This window comes from Hevea brasiliensis, chromosome 4 (genome assembly GCF_030052815.1).
Source record: "Hevea brasiliensis isolate MT/VB/25A 57/8 chromosome 4, ASM3005281v1, whole genome shotgun sequence".
NCBI classification, from domain to species: Eukaryota; Viridiplantae; Streptophyta; class Magnoliopsida; order Malpighiales; family Euphorbiaceae; genus Hevea; species Hevea brasiliensis.
The window spans coordinates 26352561-26376945 of NC_079496.1; positions in this window are offsets into that span (position 1 = coordinate 26352561).

A 24385-nucleotide genomic window follows, 5' to 3' on the forward strand; every position below is an offset into this window, starting at 1 on the left:
GATTAAATCTATTTGTCCTGGCTAGGAACTTGAAACATCAAGAACAATTAAATGAACATAGGATTTTATCTCTATTTACTTAGAGGAACAGATTCCATCTTGATCAACACCTACCTTCATATATAACTAGTAGGAGCCAACACATGCCCATATACCCATACACAGTACAAGTATGGAAGCAGTATCAAACTCAAACAACCTATATACAAGATAACTATGCTATCTCAGGTCTAAAGATTATATGCACTGATATGATTTATGACAATGCATTGACAAGAGTAAACTCCATGTGCTTGTCATAAGTGTCACCGGTTCAGTCTACTTATCATGTATAAGTGCCTATCATGTTTGTTATATGGCATGAGACTCACCATTCCATCTTATTTATATCTCATATAAATAACTTAGGAACAAACATGAAACAATCTTTCTAGATAAGTCATGTCCTTATTATAAAGTATCCTCGACTGTGAACCTATTTATGATACTTTGTACTAGAAATACTGTCACTCATATTCTTAACAATTTAAGAATAGAATTTCTAACAAAATATCAATGGACCTTTTCTATTACACATAAATATCTTATGTAAATGGAAAAGTGGAAATGCCTTTTATTAATAAAAACATATACAAGATACATACTAAATGATATGCTCTGGGGCATACTACTAACAATCTCCCACTAGCACTAGAGCCATTCATTACAATATCTTAGACCCATCTTCTCAAGATGTCGATCTAGCTGAGTTTGTGACATAGGCTTAGTGAATGGATCAGCTGGATTTTCAGCTAATGCTATTTTCTGCATGGCTACATCGCCTCGTCCAACTATTTATCTGATAATGTGGTAGCGCCTTTTTATATGTTTGGATTTCTGGTGAGACCTTGGTTCCTTAGCTTGTATGACTGCTCCATTGTTGTCACAGTATAGTGGAACTGCTGACTCAATGGCAGGAACTACTGTAAGTTCTGTCACGAACTTCTTTATCCAACCAGCTTCCTTTGCAGAATCTGATGCAGCAATATACTCAGCCTCAGTAGTGGAATCTGTAGTCGTGCTTTGTTTGGAACTCTTCCAATTGATTGCACCTCCATTACAAATGAACACATATCCAGAAGTAGACTTTCTATCATCGATATCTGATTGGAAATCAGAATCAGTATAACCATCCAATTGCAAGTCTCCACATCTATAGATCAAGAATAAATCCTTACTTCTTCTCAAGTACTTAAGGATATTCTTGACAGCTATCCAGTGTTCCAAACCTGGATTGGATTGATACTTGCTAGTCAAACTAACAGCATATGCGATATTCGGCCTAGTACACGACATTGCATACATTAAACTTCCAATAGCCGAAGCATAAGGAATCCTGGCCATCTTATCTCTTTCTTCAGGAGTTTTTGGAGACATCTCTTTAGAAAAAAGGATACCATGTCTCACTGGTAACAATCCTCTCTTGGAATCAAGGATGTTAAACCTCTTTAACACCTTTTCCAAGTATAGACTTTGGGATAGACCAATTATTTTTTTCGCTCTATCTCTATAGATGCGAATCCCAAGAATATAGGTTGCCTACCCTAAGTCTTTCATGGAAAATGTATTTGACAACCATACCTTTATAGTTGTCAACATACCTGTGTCATTACCCATCAACAATATGTCATCCACATATAAGACAAGAAAAGTGATAGCACTGTCACTAACATTCTTATATACACATGGCTCATCCTCATTTTTGATAAAACTAAAGGATTTAATAGCTTCATCAAAACAGATGTCCCAACTCCTCAAAGCTTGCTTCAACCCATAAATGGATCGCTTTAGCTTGCATACATTGGAACCATCTTGGGATTCAAAACCCCTAGGTTATTCCATGAAAATGTTTTCTTCAATGTATCTATTGAGAAAAGCTGTTTTGACATCCATCTGCTAAATCTCATAATCATAGTATACAGCTATTGCTAATAGAATCCTAATTGATTTAAGTATGGCAACAGGCGAGAAAGTCTCCTCATAGTCAATTCCTTGCCTTTGGCGAAATCCTTTCGCTACTAGCCTTGCTTTATAGGTCTCTACCTTTCCATCAGAATCAATTTTCTTCTTGAAAACCCATTTATTCCCTATAGGTACAATACCTTCAGGTGGGTCAACAAGATCCCAAACTTGATTCTTATACATGGAATTAATTTCAGATTTCATAGCATCAATCCATTTTGAAAAGTCTATATCTGATATAGCTTCTTCATAGGTAAGTGGATCATCTCCATGATCTACTTCTTCATGAGAAGACAACTCTTGTTCTTCTTCATGAAGGAAACCATATCTCACTGGTGGGTGAGATACCCTGGTTGTTCTACGAGGAATAGCTGTAGATGTTTCATCAATGGGTGTAGGTTGACTAGATGGATCTATATCCATCTGATCTGTTAATTGGTCAGAATTCTCCAATTCCAACTCTATTTGCCTTCCTTTGCCTCCTTCTTGAACAAACTGTTGTTCAAGAAATGCAGCATCTCTACTCACCACAACCTTTTGTGATGTAGGCAAATAAAAATAATATCCAAAACTATCTTTTGGATATCCAATAAATCAACCCTTTTTTGATATGGTTTCCAATTTATCAGTGTTCAGCTTTTTGATAAAAGCTGGACAACCCCAAATCTTAACATGCTTAAGACTTGGTTTTCTTCCATGCCATATCTCATAAGGTGTGGAAGAAACTGATTTTGATGGAATCCTATTTAGAATATACAAAGCTGATTCTAATGCAAATCCCCAAAAGGAGATTGGCATATCAGTATAGCTCATCATACTATGTACCATATCCAATAGGGTACGATTTCTCTTTTCAGATACACCATTCAGCTGTGGCATTCCTAGAGGAGTCAGCTGGGAAACAATGCTATGCTCTCTTAAGTATTCATCAAATTCAGTACTCAAATATTCACCTCCATGATCTGATCGAAGAGCTTTAATACTCTTTCCTGTTTGATTTTCTACTTTAGATTTAAATTCTTTGAACTTTTCAAAGGATTCATGTTTGTATTTCATCAAATACAAATACCCAAACCTTGATTTATCATCAGTAAAGGTAATAAAGTAATGAAAACCGCCTCTAGCCATTTCCTTAAATGGACCACATACATCACTATGTATTCGCTCCAAAATATTTTTAGCCCTTAGCCCTTGTCCAACAAAGGGTGATCTAGTTATTTTGCCCTGAAGCAGGATTCACAAGTTGGAGTAGGCTCAGAGCCCAATGAGAATAGAATCCCCATTTTCTCCAGTTTTACAATCCTATCTTCTGCAGCATGACATAACCTTAAGTGCCAAATATGTTTTGAACTTGATTTGGTTTTCACCATGGCATTGCATTCTTTTAGATTGCTATACTCTGGGCAGTTCCTTTTCCAGTGCCCATCCTTCTGGCAGTGGAAACACTTTCCTTTGCCTCCATCAGCTTTAGTCTTCCCTTTCTGTTTAGCTATTTTCTTGGAAGGACTAGGAATCTAAGGTTTCTTTTTCTTATTGCTGTAACACCCTAGCCAAATCCCACATCGGCAAAACACGGGAGAGATGCTGGGTTTATAAGTTGATGGTTTGTAACCCCTAATGATGCGTTTTAAAACCGTGAGGGCTTCGGCCCAGAGCGGACAATATCACTAGTGGGCTGGGCCATTACATTTGTGGTATCAGAGCCGCTCCGCGTGCAACCTTGAATGATGGTGGGGCAAACCTCAGCGAGGACTGGCCCACTAGTGATATTGTCCGCTCTGGGCCGAAGCCCTCACGGTTTTAAAACGCGTCACTAGGAGTTACGAACCACCAACTTATAAACCCAGCATCTCTCCCGTGTTTTGCCGATGTGGGATTTGCCTAGGGTGTTACAATTCACTCCCCTTATGGGACTCAGCGTCCTCGCTGAGGTTTGCCCCACCATCACTCAAGGTTGCACGCGGAGCAGCTCTAATACCACTAAATGTGACGCCCCTTACCCGTCTACCGTATAACCGAGCAAGAAGTGTCACATTCGGTGCCGGAGCACCCTATCTTGTCTTGTCATGTCTATTGTAAATTTTAATGTCCTTTAAATCAGGTAATTTAAGTGTAGAAATTTTTTTTTTTATATCTTATTTTTGTGGAGACCCGAACAGATCCTCCTCTATTTTATTAGCATCTGGCGGGTTCCACTATCACGTGTTAACATATTCATATTCATTTCACACATTTCCGTATCATATTCTCTTGTATCATATCATTTACAATTATTTATGAGATCTAAAAATGAAGTGTCATCTATTGCATTCATATTGAAATTCATAGATAATAAATTATAAGTTTTCATTTCAAGTCCAAAATAAAATACATCATAAACTAGTAATTACATCAATACTAGACATAATGAACCAAAATACTAGTCTATACATGGGCCCTACCAAAATACAAAAGACTGGTGAGATGACTCTAGTCGGTGGCAGATCTGGTCGGAACTCTTTCCAAATACTACTGTGGCGACTGCTGATCTTCAGTACCTACGCGATGGAAAACCAACGCGCTAAGCATAACGCTTAGTGGTGCATAATTTATAATAACAATAATTAAACAATTGAATTAATATTTACAAATCATAAATTCTGGGTCTTTTACATTTTTTTTTTTATTACACTTTGGAAACAATTAAAATTATTGGGATCTTTCCTGTTTACTTATTGTATTTTCAGTATTAATTAATTATTATCAATGCCCAAGAAACCTATAGCAAATTATAAAAGCTGGATACAAGGGAGTATACGGGTTAGACAGCCATATGTCTACCCAGTATACATCAGCACGAGGCCGGTGTCGGTCTGACCATTGTCGGGCTTGTAAAGCCAGAAATAAAGTAGGCACAAGGGCCAGTAAGTAGGCATATAGCCTGTAGAACAATCATACCAGACATATATTGTCAGTTCATGATTTTCTCGATAGGCAGTACTGCTATCTGTAGTCCCTAATTGGTATACCAATTTATCGAACTAAATAAATAAGTCTAGGTATACTATGGGCAATTAAATATTTTTAATTAATTTAGCACTATTTACTGTTACTATTCTTTAGTACTGTTCATTGGTACTATTAATTTTATATTAATAGGACATTAGTCCCAATTTACATATTCATATCATTTTTAATATTTAATTATCCTTATGAGTATTTTAATTTTCATATATAGCATTTTTCCCATGAACCTTTCTTTAGGTTTATGTTGATGTGTCATATTTATCTAGGAATTTGACTAGGTTAGGATGTCTATTTAGTCACACTTCCTTCATAATAATTGCTCCTCTATGTTTAAACTTGAATTTCAGTTTTTGAATCACTGAATTTGGGATTATAGAACTCAAGTTATGGTCAAAATACCATAACTGGTCCGTTTGCCTCTAAGCTGTCCAGAATTTACAATTTCTGGTCAATAAACTTTAACCAGTCATTTGATCATTTTATTGTTATTTGTAGGCTTAGGTTCCTTCGCAAGATATGTTCCTCTATGTCTTAGGGACTCCCAGGTACAATTTCATAATTTTTTAAGCTTGGTATGGTGAGTTGTAGTTAGTGTATTAACCTGGACTCTCAGTCCTATAAGGGCAATAACCAACTTCAGGGCAGTATGTTTGACCCTCTTTTTAGGGTCTTTACACTTATAATTTGGCAAAGCTGTCTAAATCAATGTTGTAGCCCTAAGTATCATGTTTCTAGATCATACTGGCAAATCTCAAATGGAATTTCCTAGTGAGAGTTATGACCAAATAAACACACAGGTATCAAATGGCATTCTGGGTTCAACTTAACATTTTCTAGATTTCAATTCCTAACTTTGGCTAATATTTTCCCTAGGATGCAATGGTTTCTAGAACTTGGTCAAAACATAAAAATTGTTGTGCTATGCCTTATAAAACTTTTGGCACTAGTTTCACTCAATTTTCAGCTTTGGAGACCAAGTTATGGCATTTTTGCCAAAACTGGTCAAGCATACCAAAGGAACAGTATTTTGGGACATTTTCTGGGTTGGCAGTTTCAGTGACCCAACTTGTGCTAACAATTTGAATTGGTTAAAGGCAAAACTGGGTTAAGTGGTCTTCATGAAAAGTGTAGCCCTATGTCTAAACTTTCCATAGATAAAATTTTAGGTCATTTGGACTAGTATAGAGAGAGTTATGACCAAATGAACACGTACTGTTCATTTGGTCATTTTCTGGGTTGGCAGTTTCAGTGACCCAATTTGTGCTAACAATTTGAATTTGTTAAAGGCAAAACTGGGTTAAGTGGTCTTCATGAAAAGTGTAGCCCTATGTCTAAACTTTCCATGGGTAAAATTTTAGGTCATTTGGACCAGTATAGAGAGAGTTATGACCAAATGAACACGTACTGTTCATTTGGTCATTTTCTGGGTTGGGTGCAGGGAATTCCGAATTTAGGCAGTATTTAGGTCAAGTTTTGGACAGAATTTGGGCATGGTTTCTCCATAGAATATGGGCTATTTTGGGTCTAGTTTCACCCTCAATTGGCCTCATACCAATTGGGATCACACAATTTCATTTATGGCCTAAAATGTGTACTGCCCTCAACTACACAACCTGCAGAAAATAGCACTTCAAAAATTTCATTTCTCCTCCAACTTCCTTGCTTCAATTTGACATTCAAGGCAATTCTAAATATCATCAACACATCTCAACAATCCCAATTGCATGGTATAATACAAAAATACCAAAGTTAGGCCAAACCCTAACTCACAATTTCAACCTCATAAAATCTCAATGTAAATCAACTTCTAATACTTATAATGCATCAACCCACATCATTAAATCACTTTATATACATCATAGTCATAAAAAAAACCATCACTCACCATGGGTACCAAAAATTCACTCCCCTCATAACTCCCCTATTTCTTTTAGTTTCTTACAAATTTCACTTCATTTTAACCTTAACTCAAGGATTAATAAAGGAAGAAAGGAAGATTTGGCACTAACCTCTTGGGTAACTTGTTAAACTTCAACTTTTATTCTTCTTTTCACTATCAATGGCTTCCTTATGGAGTGGACTAATTTTTTAATGAAGGGGTCTATGGGTTTTGGGGAGTGAAAGCTTGGGAAATCAAGCTTTAAGCTTGATAACAATGGTGGGGAGGGAGAGACCAAGGGAGACGGCAAGGAGAAAGAGAGAAGAGGAAGAAGAAAATGGTTGGTGGGGTTTTGTCTCTTGTGGTTATTTATATATATACATTTATGTGTACTTTATTGTTTTTAAATTTCATAAATCTATTTCCTTTCTTTTCTTTTCTTTCCTTTTCTTTTCTTTTCTTTTCTTTTCTTTTCTTCTTCTTTCTCTTTTCATTTTTCAAATTCAAATTCATAAAATTAATTTATGTTAATTATTCTATTTCCAAATTTTAATTTGACATTTAAGTCAAAATTCACCTCTAGGGGTGAAATGACCAAAATGCCTTTCATGGTGCTCATCGGATTATTTTTATTTTTTTTATACCAATTAATAAATTCTCTAAATTTTATTTTATTTCTCAAAATTTTTCCTATATATATATATTTTTTAATATTTATTTCATTAATTTATGCCTCCTCACTATAGTTTAGGTGTAGTTCCAGACATTTTGACTGTCCGAACAGACATGAGTCGTCGGAACAGTAAATTGTACAGACTACCTATGGTGAGGGCGTTACAATTCTTCTCCTCTAATAAAAATTTCGTCCTCGAAATTTACACAGTATAATTAATCGAGGGACCGCTATCTCCTTGTCTTTTCACCTTTTTGTGTTATAATACTTTACTTTTTTTTTTAGTCTGTCTTATTAATCCTTATTCTACAATCTTATCCTTATCTCGATTTACTATTGAAAATACGTAGCTCTACACAATAGTCCCATGTTGGTACTGTAATCTGCAGCTTACAGCACAAACATCAAGAGAATTGCATAGTTACTACGGTATATCCCAATAAACTAACTCTTTTTTTTTTTTCAACCAGTTCTGTACTCATCTTCTTTCATTTCATATACAGCCTCCTTCTCATTTCCATATATTATCTTTAACACGATCCTTTTCGGTTGATAATCTACAATCACCTGGTGACCTAAAGGGTTAGTGATAAGTATGTCATCTTCTGACCCATCTATCGGTATCCTCTTTCAACAGGAAGTACAATGCATATATAGGGGTGAAAATAGTTAGGGTCTATCAATACATACTTAAAGGTATTATAATTAGGAAATGTACCTCTGATAACATCTACCAGATTTGGCTCCTCTTGACCCATAGCGTACACGCGGGATGCTACTTCAGCCTCGGGGTGTTCTATAGTCTTAGAAGCTCTCTGTGATGTACCAGCTACCTCTAGTCTCATCAGTCTTCTACCCCTCTGTACTGTCAGGGCAGACTTCTGAGTCTGTGGTGGAGCTGTGGGAGCACTCCTCCATGGGCAATCTCTCAAAAAAAAAAAAACTCTATGGACCCACATCTGAAACATCCACCCGTTAGTAATCTACACTTTCCTCTGTGGTTCTTCCTACAATGTGTACAAACTGGCATCGGGATTGATCTTCGTGCTATAGGACCCACAGAATTGTCAATTGATACACTCATCTGACCACCTCTCCTCGGGGCAAATTGGAACCTCTGCCTCTGTTCTCTACTCTGAATCTAACCCTGAGACCCCCTGGGTCTTCTGCTCTCTGTAGTAGCTACGCTGGACTGGCCAGGTCCAGACCCTCTCTTGCACTGCCTATCTCTCCTAAGCTGCTCATCATTTCTAACTCTCTCTACTGGGGCCCTATATACTAGCTGGGGAGGTGGTGGCATAGCTCTAGTGACCTGACGGAGCAATTGAGTCATTTGCTCTAGGAAGGCCTGTTGTGTCCTTACTAAAGTAGCCAACGATGGTACTGCTCTACTGCTATTGCGCCCCTGATTAAACGTAGGTGCAGCTGCGTGACTCTCTACTTCCTCCTCTATCGGTTTTGGAGGTCCGTGCTCTGAAGGATCAGATGTCATCGATCCTATAAAACAGACAAAGAACAGATCTGTATGAGTGTCACCTCGACTCTATCTACAGGCCCATGCATGTGATGCAACTATTTCTTTCTATCTATCTAGGTCTAGGACCGCCTAAACCTCTGCTCTGATACCACTAAATGTAATGGCCCGGCCCACTAGTGATATTGTCTGCTCTAGGCCGAAGCCCTCACGGTTTTAAAATGCTTCACTAGGAGTTACAAACCGCCAACTTATAAACCCAGCATCTCTCCCGTGTTTTGCCGATGTGGGATATGCCTAGGGTGTTACAATTCACCCCCCTTATGGGACTCAGCGTCCTCGCTGAGGTTTGGCCCACCATCGCTCAAGGTTGCACGCGGAGCAACTCTGATACCACAAATGTAATGGCCCAGCCCACTAGTGATATTGTCCGCTCTGGGCCGAAGCCCTCACGGTTTTAAAACGCGTCACTAAGGGTTACAAACCATCAACTTATAAACCCAGCATCTCTCCCGTGTTTTGCCGATGTGGGATTTTCCTAGGGTGTTACAAATTGTAACGCCCTCACCATAGGTAGTCTGTACAATTTACTGTTCCGACGACTCATGTCTGTTCGGACAGTCAAAATGTCTGGAACTACACCTAAACTATAGTGAGGAGGCATAAATTGATGAAATAAATATTAAAATATATATATATATATATAGGAAAAATTTTGAGAAATAAAATAAAATTTAGAGAATTTATTAATTGGTATAAAAAAAAATAAAAATAATCTAATGAGCAACATGAAAGGCATTTTGGCCATTTCACCTCTAGAGGTGAATTTTGACTTAAATGTCAAATTAAAATTTAGAAATAGAATAATTAACATAAATTAATTTTATGAATTTGAATTTGAAAAATGAGACGAGAAAGAAGAAGAAAAGAAAAGAAAAGAAAAGAAAAGGAAAGAAAAGAAAAGAAAGGAAATAGATTTATGAAATTTAAAAACAATAAAGTACACATAAATGTATATATATAAATAACCACAAGAGACAAAACCCCACCAACCATTTTCTTCTTCCTCTTCTCTCTCTCTCCTTGCCGTCTCCCTTGGTCTCTCCCTCCCCACCATTGTTATCAAGCTTAAAGCTTGATTTCTCAAGCTTTCACTCCCCAAAACCCATAGACCCCTTCATTAAAAAGTTAGTCCACTCCATAAGGAAGCCATTGATAGTGAAAAGAAGAAGAAAAGTTGAAGTTTAACAAGTTACCAAGAGGTTAGTGCCTAATCTTCCTTTCTTCCTTTATTAATCCTTGAGTTAAGGTTAAAATGAAGTGAAATTTGTAAGAAACTAAAAGAAATAGGTGAGTTATGAGGGGAGTGAATTTTTGGTACCCATGGTAAGTGATGGTTTTTTTTTATGACTATGATGTATATAAAGTGATTTTGTAACACCCTAGGCAAATCCCACATCGACAAAACACGGGAGAGATGCTGGGTTCATAAGATGGAGGTTCCTAACCCCTATTGACGCGTTTTAAAACCGTGAGGGCTTCGGCTCAGAGCGGACAATATCACTAGTGGGCCGGGCCGTTACATTTGTGGTATCAGAGCCGCTCTGCGTGCAACCTTGATCGATGGTGGGGCAAACCTCAGCGAGGACGCTGAGTCCCATAAGGGGGGTGGATTGTAACACCCTAGGCAAATCCCACATCGACAAAACACGGGAGAGATGCTGGGTTCATAAGATGGAGGTTCCTAACCCCTATTGACGCGTTTTAAAACCGTGAGGGCTTCGGCTCAGAGCAGACAATATCACTAGTGGGCCAAGCCATTACATTTGTCAAATGTAATGGCCCAGCCCACTAGTGATATTGTCCGCTCTGGGCTGAAGCCCTCACGGTTTTAAAATGCGTCACTAGGGGTTATGAACCATTAACTTATAAACCCAGCATCTCTCCCGTGTTTTGTCGATGTGGGATTTGCCTAGGGTGTTATAATCCACCCCCCTTATAGGACTCAGCGTCCTCGCTGAGGTTTGCCCCACCATCGCTCAAGGTTGCACGCGGAGCGGCTCTGATACCACAAATGTAATGGCCCAGCCCACTAGTGATATTGTCCGCTCTGGGCTAAAGCCCTCACGGTTTTAAAACGCGTCACTAGGGGTTATGAACCATCAACTTATAAACCCAGCATCTCTCCCGTGTTTTGTCGATGTGGGATTTGCCTAGGGTGTTACAGATTTAATGATGTGGGTTGATGCATTATAAGTATTAGAAGTTGATTTACATTGAGATTTTATGAGGTTGAAATTGTGAGTTAGGGTTTGGCCTAACTTTGGTATTTTTGTATTATACCATGCAATTGGGATTGTTGAGATGTGTTGATGATATTTAGAAGTGCCTTGAATATCAAATTGAAGCAAGGAAGTTGGAGGAGAAATGAAATTTTTGAAGTGCTATTTTCTGCAGGTTGTGTAGTTGAGGGCAGTACACATTTTAGGCCATAAATGAAATTGTGTGACCCCAATTGGTATGAGGCCAATTGGCGGTGAAACTAGACCCAAAATAGCCCATATTCTATGGAGAAACCATGCCCAAATTCTGTCCAAAACTTGACCTAAATACTGCCTAAATTCAGAATTCCCTGCACCCAACCCAGGAAATGACCAAATGAACAGTACGTATTCATTTGGTCATAACTCTCTCTATACTGGTCCAAATGACCTAAAATTTTACCCATGGAAAGTTTAGACATAGGGCTACACTTTTTATGAAGACCACTTAACCCAGTTTTGCCTTTAACAAATTCAAATTGTTAGCACAAGTTGGGTCACTGAAACTGCCAACCCAGAAAATGACCAAATGAACAGTACGTGTTCATTTGGTCATAACTCTCTCTATACTGGTCCAAATGACCTAAACTTTTATCCATGGAAAGTTTAGACATAGGGCTACACGTTTTATGAAGACCACTTAACCCAGTTTTGCCTTTAACCAATTCAAATTGTTAGCACAATTTGGGTCACTGAAACTGCCAACCCAGAAAATGTCCCAAAATACTGTTCCTTTGGTATGCTTGACCAGTTTTGGCAAAAAATGCCATAACTTGGTCTCCAAAGCTGCAAATTGAGTGAAACTAGTGCCAAAAGTTTTATAAGGCATAGCACAACAATTTTTATGTTTTGACCAAGCTCTAGAAACCATTGCATCCTAGGGAAAATATTAGCCAAAGTTAGGAATTGAAATCTAGAAAATGTTAAGTTGAACCCAGAATGCCATTTGATACTTGTGTGTTCATTTGGTCATAACTCTCACTAGGAAATTCCATTTGAGATTTGCCAGTATGATCTAGAAACATGATACTTAGGGCTACAACATTGATTTAGACAGCTTTGCCAAATTCTAAGTGTAAAGACCCTAAAAAGAGGGTCAAACATACTGCCCTGAAGTTGGTTATTGCCCTTATAGGACTGAGAGTCCAGGTTAATACACTGACTATAACTCACCATACCAAGCTTAAAAAATTATGAAATTGTACCTGGGAGTCTCTAAGACATAGAGGAACATATCTTCTGAAGGAACCTAAGCCTAAAAGTAACAATAAAATGATCAAATGACTGGTTAAAGTTTATTGACTAGAAATTGTAAATTCTGGACAGCTTAGAGGCAAACGGACCAGTTATGGTATTTTGACCATAACTTGAGTTCTATAATCCCAAATTCAGTGATTCAAAAACTGAAATTCAAGTTTAAACATAGAGGAGCAATTATTATGAAGGAAGTGTGACTAAATAGACATCCTAACCTAGTCAAATTCCTAGATAAATATGACACATCAACATGAACCTAAAGAAAGGTTCATGGGAAAAATGCTATATATGAAAATTAAAATACTCATAAGGATAATTAAATATTAAAAATGATATGAATATGTAAATTGGGACTAATGTCCTATTAATATGAAATTAATAGTACCAATGAACAGTACTAAAGAATAGTAACAGTGAATAGTGCTAAATTAATTAAAAATATTTAATTGCCCATAGTATACCTAGACTTATTTATTTAGTTCGATAAATTGGTATACTAATTAGGGACTACAGATAGCAGTACTGCCTATCGAGAAAATCATGAACTGACAATATATGTCTGGTATGATTGTTCTACAGGCTATGTGCCTACTTCCTGGCCATTGTGCCTACTTTATTTCTAGCTTTACAAGCCTGACAGCGGGTCTCGTACCCGACAGCTGGCCTCGTGCCTGACAGATGTATAATGGGTAGACATATGGCTGTCTAACCCGTATACTCCCGTGTATCCAGCTTTTATAATTTGCCATAAGTTTCTTGGGTATTGATAATAATTAATTAATACTGAAAATACAATAAGTAAACAGGAAAGATCCCAATAATTTTAATTGTTTCCAAAGTGTAATAAAAAAAAAATGTAAAAGACCCAGAATTTATGATTTGTAAATATTAATTCAATTGTTTAATTAAGGTTATTATAAATTATGCACCACTAAGCATTATGCTTAGCGCATTGGTTTTCCATCGCGTAGGTACTGAAGATCAGCAGTCGCAACAGTAGTATTTGGACAGAGTTCCGACCAAATCTGCCACCGACTAGAGTCATCTCACCAGTCTTTTGTATTTTGATAGGGCCCATGTATAGACTAGTATTTTGGTTCATTATGTCTAGTCATGATGTAATTACTAGTTTATGATGTATTTTATTTTGGACTTGAAATGAAAACTTATAATTTATTATCTATGAATTTCAATATGAATGCAATAGATGACACTTCATTTTTAGATCTCATAAATAATTGTAAATGATATGATACAAGAGAATATGATACAGAAATGTGTGAAATGAATATGAATATGTTAACACGTGATAGTGGAACCCGCCAAATGCTAATAAAATAGAGGAGGATCTGTTCGGGTCTCCACAAAAATAAGATATAAAAAAAAAAAATTTCTACACTTAAATTACCTGATTTAAAGGACATTAAAATTTACAATAAACATGACAAGACAAGATAGGGTGCTCCGGCACCGAATGTGGCACTTCTTGCTCGGCTATACGGTAGACGGGTAAGGGGCATCACAATTGCCCTTCTTCTTGTTGAACTTTCCAGCAGAAGAAGATGTAATCAAAGCTACCTCTTTTCCTTTATTGCCCGGCATATTCTTTTGGGCAATAACCAGCATGTTGAGTAAACCAGCTAAGGTGCATTCCTGTTTGGTCATATAGAAATTTGTCACAAAATTCCCAAAAGACTCAGGAAGGGACTGAAGGATCAAATCTGTCTGTAGTTGGAAATCCATGTTGAAGTCAAGATGTTCCAGCTATTCAATTAGCCGAATCATCTTATGGACATGTTCCCCAATATTCTGTCCCTCAGACATCCTCATGCGGAACAGATGGCTAGATATCTCATACCTAGCATTCCTACTATGCTCACCAAACAACTCTTGTAGGTGAAGGAGGATCTCACTCGCACTCTGCATGTTCTCATGCTACTTCTGTAACTCATTACTCATGGAAGCAAGCATGTAATATTTAGCTCTCATATCATGCTCCTTCCACTTGTCCAAAGTTTCATGTTCCTCTTAAGTGGCCTCTGGAGGTAAGGGACCAGGAACACTTGAATCTAGAACATATCCTATTTATTCAAGGTTCAAAACAATTAGCCAATCAGAGAGATTAGGTCCTGTCAACCTATTGCGATCAAGTATGCTTGTAAGGATATTGGATGATGGTGGTTGTTCTGTGCTCATTATTATCAGAAAATTAACTGCAGAAAATAACTAGATTAATTAGTAAATGTATTAAGTAATTAACCAAAATGATTATGGTCTTTTAATCAAATTGGTCCTTCCACTAACTTAGCGAATCCTACACTTCCAAAGTAGAAAATGGAAATCCTAGTTGGATGGATTTCTAGTGGGTGATTGAATTCTTATAATTCTATTGATCATCCTCAGGTACATCCATTATTGGAATTACAATAAACTATAAGTGAGCAACTCCTTGCCCATCACATCTCATGTGAGGTTCAATCCTTTACCTAGCTCTTAATGCTCAAAATCTCAGGTACATCCATTATTGACTTATCTTGCATTAGTTAAGTTGATCCCATTGAGCCAGTAATTATGCAAATAATTTTAATGTCCTCAGGTACATCCAATATTGGCCACCACCATTTACATATTTACAACATCTCATGCTTAACAATTATTCTTAAGAAAATCTCTTAAATTAATTGCATCTTATGCAACTATTTAAAATTTCTTAAAATAATTGCCCCAATGGAGGGCCCATGTTATAATTACTTTAATTATAGCATTTCCAACTTAATCATTTGTTTGGAAGATTTTATGGTCATCCTAATTACTATTAAGGTCTCACTTTGCACATTATCCATTTAGCATGCATATATCATATAATTGCATACATTCCTATACATCTCATGCATTCATGGATAAGCAGTAAATATGGTATGATCATGGACTTTCTAAGGGATTCAATTTTGAGCCACCAAGAATTGAATCAGGGCATTCCTAGGTGCATTTCATTCATTCATTTTACAAGAGTTGTTGAAGGAGTACATAATCAATACTTGATCTTGAATTCCTCCCACTGGTCCCACCAATGCTCTTGACCTCCTTGAACTTCTTGCAATCCAATCACATAGTAATCCTTGGCATACTAAGGTAAATTTATAAGAACTTAAATAAATAAAATTACAACCCAAAATTATTACAACCTTAATAATAAATGCCCAAAATAAATTAATTAATTTACAATCCCAAAGAAACATAAAAGAAATAAATCCAATCACATTGGTCCTTTATAGTCCATGATCATCCATCATGCATATCACTATTTAACAATTAAATAAAACATACATACTTAAATTAAATTGGATATCTCATATTCAACTTAAAAATCTAGATTTGAATATGATTCAAATAAATTTAAAAATTCATATTTGAATCTCATTCAAACAAATTTAAAAATTCAGATTTGAATCACATTCAAACAACCTTAAAAATTCAGATTTGAATCACATTCAAACAATTTTTAAACAATCAGATTTGAATCACATTCAAACAATTTTTAAAAATTCAGATCTGAATATTATTCAAACAACTTTAAAAAATCAGATTTAAATATGATTCAAATAACTTTAAAAATTCAGATTTGAATCACATTCAAACTACTTATAAAATTCAGATTTGAATCACATTCAAACAATTTTTAAAAATTCTGATTTGAATCAAAATTTAATTGTGTGATTAAAATTCTAATTAAAAATTTAATTAGACATAGGATGAGCTTTTAGATCATATAACAATTACAAATTAAAAAGCCAAACCTTGAGCCACCCATGGAAGCCAAAATTGGAGCACCAAAAATGGTGTTCTTCAATCATACCACCACACATCCATTGCAACAAGCAATGGATAAATCATCTCATGATCAAAACATACAATTAAATCATATAATCAACAATCTAAATGGCAAATATAGTGGCTCTGATACCAATTGAAGGAGCGGAAGCGTGAAAAACACAAGTTTATACCATTGAATTCAAAAATTTTCGCCTAGGGTCACATGCTTCATGCAAGATTTATTTTTATCTATTTGATTTCAATGATAAACAACATATTAAAACTCTTTTAATATGTTTTTGGATCTGTATTTGTCATTTAAGATTTTAAAATTAATCAGATTAATTTTAGAACCCTAGATTAAATCAAGAACAAACACACTAACCTCTTGATGCACTGCAGTGTATTTGCGCCTTTGAGATTCTTCTTTAGGACACCAGATGTTATCCCTATAGCTTGTCCACACCAAGAACACCTATGGCAGCCCTTGAACAGCTTCTAAAGCTTTTTCTATTAATTAGAAAATCAAGTTTTGCCTTTTAAGAGATTAAAGATGTAAACAGGGCACTAGAAATGATTTCTAGTATTTTTAATTCAAGAGATTGTTGGTTAATCTCTTTGAATTGATGAGAGATGAAGAAGATGAAAGGAAGAGGCGCTTCGGGGCGGCCACAATGAAATAAATAGCAGCTTGTATTTTTATTTTTTCATAACAACACTTATATAGCTAGGTCACCACTTAAACCCTTGCCACATGTCACTCTTTGATTGGTTCTAGGTTTAATTGATCCAATCACATTGTGCCAAGTGTCAAACCTATATTTAATCTTAATTTTAATAATCTTACACGATTAAAAGAAATTTGGCAAGCTTATGTGTAATTCCATGTGTCACCATCTCATGGTGCCACGTGTGTGACATGACCAAAATGCCTCTGTGTCTTAATTTTGAGTTCTTAACCCAAAATAATTATTTCTCTTCTTCTAATCAATTTATATCAAATATAAATTAATTACTTAATATCTATTAATTAATTTCTCATTAATTAAATTCATATTTAAACACTTTAAATATAAATTTAACTTATACTATACATCCAATAATCTAGATTTGGTTTTAAGTCATGCTAGGGACTTTACAATCTGATTGCAAACCAAACCTATTTAATTAATCAATTAAACTCTTTAATTAATTAATTAAATCATATTTAATTAGGTGATAACTTGTGTATGTGTGTGACTTACTAGGCTCATCACTAATTGGCAATGAGATATGATATCAACTCTTAATATCATCAGAACTCTTTCTTACCATAAATGATTTCTCTAAATCATTTTATGCACCTCATAGACCATGGTTAACACCTAGCATAGCATGCCATGGCCACCCAATTAGTAATAAGGTTTACCTTAAATGAACCTATAATCATATGTTACCATGCACTGGAATCTCTCTGTTACAAAATCCCAACTCAAGCTGGAGTCATGGTTTATGTCAAACTCCATTTGCTATGAATATTATGTTCTCTTTTAATTCCAGTTCTTGATTAAAAAGATTTTGTAACACCCTAGGCAAATCCCACATCAACAAAACACGGGAGAGATGCTGGGTTTATAAGTTGGTGGTTCGTAACCCCTAGTGATGCATTTTAAAACTGTGAGGGCTTCGGCCCAGAGTGGACAATATCACTAGTGGGCCGGGCCATTACAGATTTTCTCATCAGAAACTCTTTTCTGATTAAATCTATTTGTCCTGGCCAGGAACTTGAAACATCAAGAACAATTAAATGAACATAGGATTTTATCTCTATTTACTTAGAGGAACAGATTCCATCTTGATCAACACCTACCTCCATATATAACTAGTAGGAGCCAACACATGCCAATGTACCCATACATAGTACAAGTATGAAAGCAGTATCAAACTCAAACTACCTATATACAAGATAATTGTGCTATCTCAAGTCTAAAGATTATATGCACTTATATGATTTATGAAAATGCATTAACAAGAGTAAACTCCATGTGCTTGTCATAAGTGTCACTAGTTCAGCCTACTTATCATGTATAAGTGCCTAGCATGTTTGTTATATGGCATGAGACTCACCATTCCATCTTATTTATATCTCATATAAATAACTTGGGAACAAACATGAATACAATCTTTCTGGATAAGTCATGTCCTTATTACAAAGTATCCTCGATTGTGAATCTATTTATGATACTTTGTACTAGAAATACTGTCACTCATATTCTTAACAATTTAAGAATAGAATTTCTAATAAAATATCAATGGACCTTTTCTATTACACATAAATATCTTATGTAAACGGAAAAGTGAAAATGCCTTTTATTAATAAAAACATGTACAAGATACATACTAAATGATATGCTCTAGGGCATACTACAAACAATCTCCCACTAGCACTAGAGCCATTCATTACAATATCTTAGACCCATCTTCTCAAGATGTCAGTCTAGCTAAGTCTGTGACATAGGCTTAGTGAATGGATCAGCTGGATTTTCAGCTGATGCTATTTTCTGCATGGCTACATCGCCTCGTCCAACTATTTCTCTGACAATGTGATAGCACCTTTCTATATGTTTGGATTTCTGGTGAGACCTTGGTTCCTTAGCCTGTATGACTGCTCCATTGTTGTCACAGTGTAGTGGAACTGCTTACTCAATGGAAGGAACTACTGTAAGTTCTATCACGAACATACCTTTTTACATAAGCATTGGCATAAGTGCCAACTTATGCTAAGTTTTTGAAGGATATCTTGTCTAAGAAGATAAGACTAAAGGATTATGAAATAGTGATGCTAACAGAGGAATATAGTGCAATTATCCAAAATAAATTACCATCCAAGTTGAGGATCCAGGGAGTTTTATTATCCCTTATAATGTTGGCAATGTAGAATTTATTAGAACTTTATGTGATTTAGGAGCCAGTATTAATTTAATGCCTCTTTCTATATTCAGGAAATTTAGGCTAGGAGATAAAAAGCCAGCCAGTGTTTCATTGCAATTGGGAGATAGATCAGTAACTTATCCTAATGGCGTTGTTGAAGATGTTTTGGACAAGTGGATAAATTTATCTTTCTAATGGATTTTGTGGTGTTAGACACGGAGGAAGATAGAGAAATACCAATAATTTTAGGGCACCCATTCCTTGCAACTAGCAAGGCACTATAGATGTCCATAAAGTTAAACTCACACTTAGAGTGGGGCAAGAAGAGGTAACATTAGATGTTCTTCATTCTACTAAACATCCCATGGAAAATGATGAATGTTTTAGGATGGATATTATTGATCAATGTGTGTATGAGATGATTAGTGTTGTGAAAATTGATGATAAGATTGCTTATGTTGAGGAAGATTTGTGTTTGGATGTTATAATTGTATGCATGATATTGGATGTGAAGTTGTGCATAATGTTGAAATAAGACAAAAAAGTGCAAGAAAATTCAGTTCTTAAGCTGGAATTGAAACCACTTCCAAGTCATCTTAGATATGCATTTTTAAGGAGAATCTTCAACTTTTCCTGTGATTATTTTTTCCAATTTGAATGTTGAGCAAGAAAATAAACTTTTGCATGTTTTGAGACAACATAGGACTACTTTGAGATGGTTTATATATGATATTAAGGGTATAAGTCGTAGCTATTACATTCATAAGATTTTGATGGAAGAAAATTATAAGCCTTCAATTGACAATCAACGTAGGTTAAATCCCAACATGAAGGAGGTAGTGAGAGTTGAGGTTATGAAATTGTTGGATGCTGGAGTTATATATCTTATATCTGATAGCAGTTGGGTGAGTCCAGTTTGGGTGGTTCCTAAGAAGGGGGGAATTATAGTAGTATAATGAGAAAAATGAATTGATCCTTACTAGAACTATTATGAGATGGAGTGTTTGTATTGATTATAGGAAGTTAAATAAAGCCACTTGTAAGGATCATTTTCCATTGCCGTTTATAAATCAAATGCTTGAGAGATTGTCTAATTATACTTTCTATTATTTTCTTAATGGATATTCTTGTTATTTTCAAATTCCTATTGCACCTGAGGATCAAGAAAAAACCATATTCACATGTCCCTATAGGACTTTTGCATATAGAAGGATGCCATTTAGGCTGTGTAATGCACCCGTAGCATTTCAAAGATGCATGATGGCAATTTTTTCTTACATGGTTAAGAAATTCATTGAAATTTTTATGGATGATTTTCTTTTGGACCTTCTTTTGACCTTTATTTAGCCCATCTTTCCTAAGTTTTGTAGAGATGCAAAGAAACTAATTTAGTGTTAAACTAGGAAAAATGCCATTTTATGGTCCAATAGGGTGGTTTTAGGCTATAAAATTTCAGCAAGAGCTATTGAGGTAGATAGTACAATGGTGGAAGTAATTGAAAAATTACCTCCACCAAATCAGTGAAAGGAGTAAGAAGTTTCCTTGGGCATGTAGGCTTTTATAGGGATTTATAAAGGATTTTTCTAAAATCATTAAACCTCTTTGTAATGTGTTACTTAAGGATGCACCTTTTGAATTTACTGATGAATGTTTAACTACTTTTGATAGGTTAAAGAAAGAGTTAATTTTAGCTCCTATCATTACTGCACTAGATTGGAGTTTACCTTTTGAGTTGACGTGTGATATAAGTGATTTTGCAATTGGAGCAGTATTGGGACAATGGAAGGAGAATAGACTTTATATGGTGTATTATACAAGTAGAACTCTGAATGATGCTTAACTAAATTATGCCATAACATAGAAAGAGATGTTAGCTATTTTTTTTGCTTTTGATAAATTTAGATAATATTTAATTGGAGCAAAAACCATAGTTTATAATGATCACTCTACAATTAAGTACTTACTATAGAAAAAGGATGCTAAACCAAGACTAATTAGATGGGTACTTTTTTTGTAGGAGTTTGATTTGGAAATCAGAGATAAGAAAGGAGTGAAAAATCTTATAGTAGATCATTTGTATCGAATGGGGTTGGGAGAGCAAGAAGAGAAATATGCGGTATCCATAAATGAATCATTTTCTAATGAGCAATTAATGGTAATAATCTCATTTATCACTCCTTGGTATGCTGTTTTTGTGAACTATTTAGCATGTGGGATACTTCCTCCTAATATGAATTATCAACCGAGAAAATTTTTTTCGCATGATGTCAAAATTTTTTTTTGGGAGGATCTTTACTTGTTTAAATATTGTTCAAATCAATTAATTAAGAAGTGTGTTCTAAATGATGAGATATAAAGTGTGATTAATCATTATCATTCATTAGAGTGTGGGGGCCATTCTGGACCTACCTAAACAATTGCTAAGATATTACAATCTAGTTTTTATTAGCCAAATATGTTTAAAGATGTTTATGCTTTTGTTGCTTCTCGTGACCCATGTCAATGAATCGATAATATCTCAAATATGCATGAAATGCCTTTAATAAATATCTTAGAAGTTGAATTGTTTGATGTTTGGGGTTTAGATTTTATGGGACCTTTTCCTACTTATTCTAATCATTATATTTTGGTGGCAATTGAATATGTATCTAAATGGGTTGAAGCCATTGCTCTTCCAACAACTGATTCCAAAAGTGCATTAGGATTTTTAAATAAATAATTTTTACTCACTTTGGAGTTCCTAGAGCAATCATTACAAATGGTGGTAAGCACTCTTGCAATAAATATTTGGACTCTTTGCTAACTAAATATGGTGTTACTCATTGTGTAGGTATATTGTATCATCCACAGATAAGTGGACAATTGGAGGTTTCTAATAGAGAGCTCAAAATAATTTTAGAGACCACAATGAAGGCTTCGAGGAAAGATTGGTCTAAGAAATTGGATGATGAACTGTGAGCATACAGGATTATATATTAGACACTAATTGGAACATCTCCATATTGTTTGGTGTCTAGTAAAGCTTCCCATTTACTTGTGGAATTAAAGCATAGACCCTATTGGGCAATAAGGTTCTTGAATATGAATGCAAAAGTTGCTAGAGACAAGAGGTTACCTCAGTTAAATGAATTGGAAGAATTTCACCTCCATGCTTATGAGAATGTGAAAATTTACAAAGAGCGGACCAAGAGATGGCATGACAAACATATTCTGAGAAGAGATTTTCATGTGGGTTAGAAGGTTTCGCTTTACAAATCTTGCTTGTGGTTGTTTCTAGGCAAGCTTAGATCAAGATGGTTAGGACCTTTTGAGGTGGTTAAAGTCTATCCATATGGTGTAATAGAGGTGAAAAAGGATGATAGAACCTTTAAGGTGAATGGTCAAAGGTTAAAAGTGTACATAGAGAGAGAGTTTGAGCAAGTCAAGAGGGTATTATTGCTAGATTGAAGTCAAAAGAAGGAATGGTTAAGCTTAAAACCTTAAGTAAGCACTTCTTGGGAGGCAACCCAAGCTATATCTTTTGTTTTTATAGTTTCTTTCACTTTTGGTCATGTTTGATTTTTCTTTAATTTTGGTTTATTGCTATCTCTAAATTTTGATTAGTGTTAATTTTACTTGCTTGAAGGTATTTGAAAGTAAGAAGGAAAGAAACATTTAGAGCAAGTATTGTGAAAAAGAGAGCTCGATTGCAAATAGGCAAGCTACAAATGGGAGTCACCTTCAAATTTGCCTATACTGAATAGATGAGGTGATTTATTGCTTTGTGTCGAATTGATAAGTGAAAGTTCATGTGATGTGTCGTGTTGACATTCTTGATTCATTTGTTGATGAATGTGTAGTTGGAGTGATATGTGTGAAACTGACATATTGAAGTGATAGTTGATGTTGAGTTCTTATGATTAGTGAATTGTTGATTGATCTTGAATTGTGATGTATGAGATTGAAATGAAAATTTTTTTACTGATTTGAAGTGTGTGGATGAAGAAGAGGTGTTTGCATGTTAATGTTGAGTGAGGAATTAGTCATTTTTATTCAAGAGATTTGTGAGCAATTAGTGTGATAATTATTTGATTTATTGTTAGGAGAGTTTAGATGCTTAAAAAAGTTCAATTTGAGGGTTGTTTAAGTTGTTAAATTAATGCATTTCATGTTCATATTCATAGAAGGCAAAAACTAGGCTTTTAAAAATGCATTAGGAGCAATTTTTCTCATTCTTGCAAAAACTAGGCAACTTTCACACCCCGGGGGTGAGGACACTCATGTTTCATGCCCTAGTGGTGAAAATCTCACACAAAAATGCATTCCACAGCACAAAATTTCAAGTTACCAAATGTCACTCGAGTTGGGTGTGAAAAGGAGCCAGGCGCATGGCTTGGGCATGCATTTCATAGCTCAAAAACACCTTTGTCGCAAGAAACATGCCGTGGGCATGAAAGTGCATGGTCAGTATAGCCTGGCCGTGCGAAGTCCAGCGCCCTTTCTTCATGCCGTAAATAACACGGCTTGCATGTAACACCCTAGGCAAATCCCACATCGACAAAACACGGGAGAGATGCTGGGTTTATAAGTTGATAGTTCCTAACCCCTATTGATATGGGACTCAGCGTCCTCGCTGAGGTTTGCCCCACCATCGCTCAAGGTTGCACGCGGAGCGGCTTTGATACCACAAATGTAACGGCCCGGCCCACTAGTGATATTGTCCGCTCTGGGTTGAAGCCCTCACGGTTTTAAAATGCGTCACTAGGAGTTACGAACCGCCAACTTATAAACCCAGCATCTCTCCCGTGTTTTGCCGATGTGGGATTTGCCTAGAGTGTTACAATCCACCCCCCTTATGGGATTTGCTGAAGTTTGTTTGCCCCACCATCGCTCAAGGTTACACGCGGAGCGGCTCTGATACCACAAATGTAACGGCCCGGCCCACTAGTGATATTGTCCGCTCTGGGTCGAAGCCCTCACGGTTTTAAAATGCGTCACTAGGAGTTACGAACCGCCAACTTATAAACCCAGCATCTCTCCCGTGTTTTGCCGATGTGGGATTTGCCTAGAGT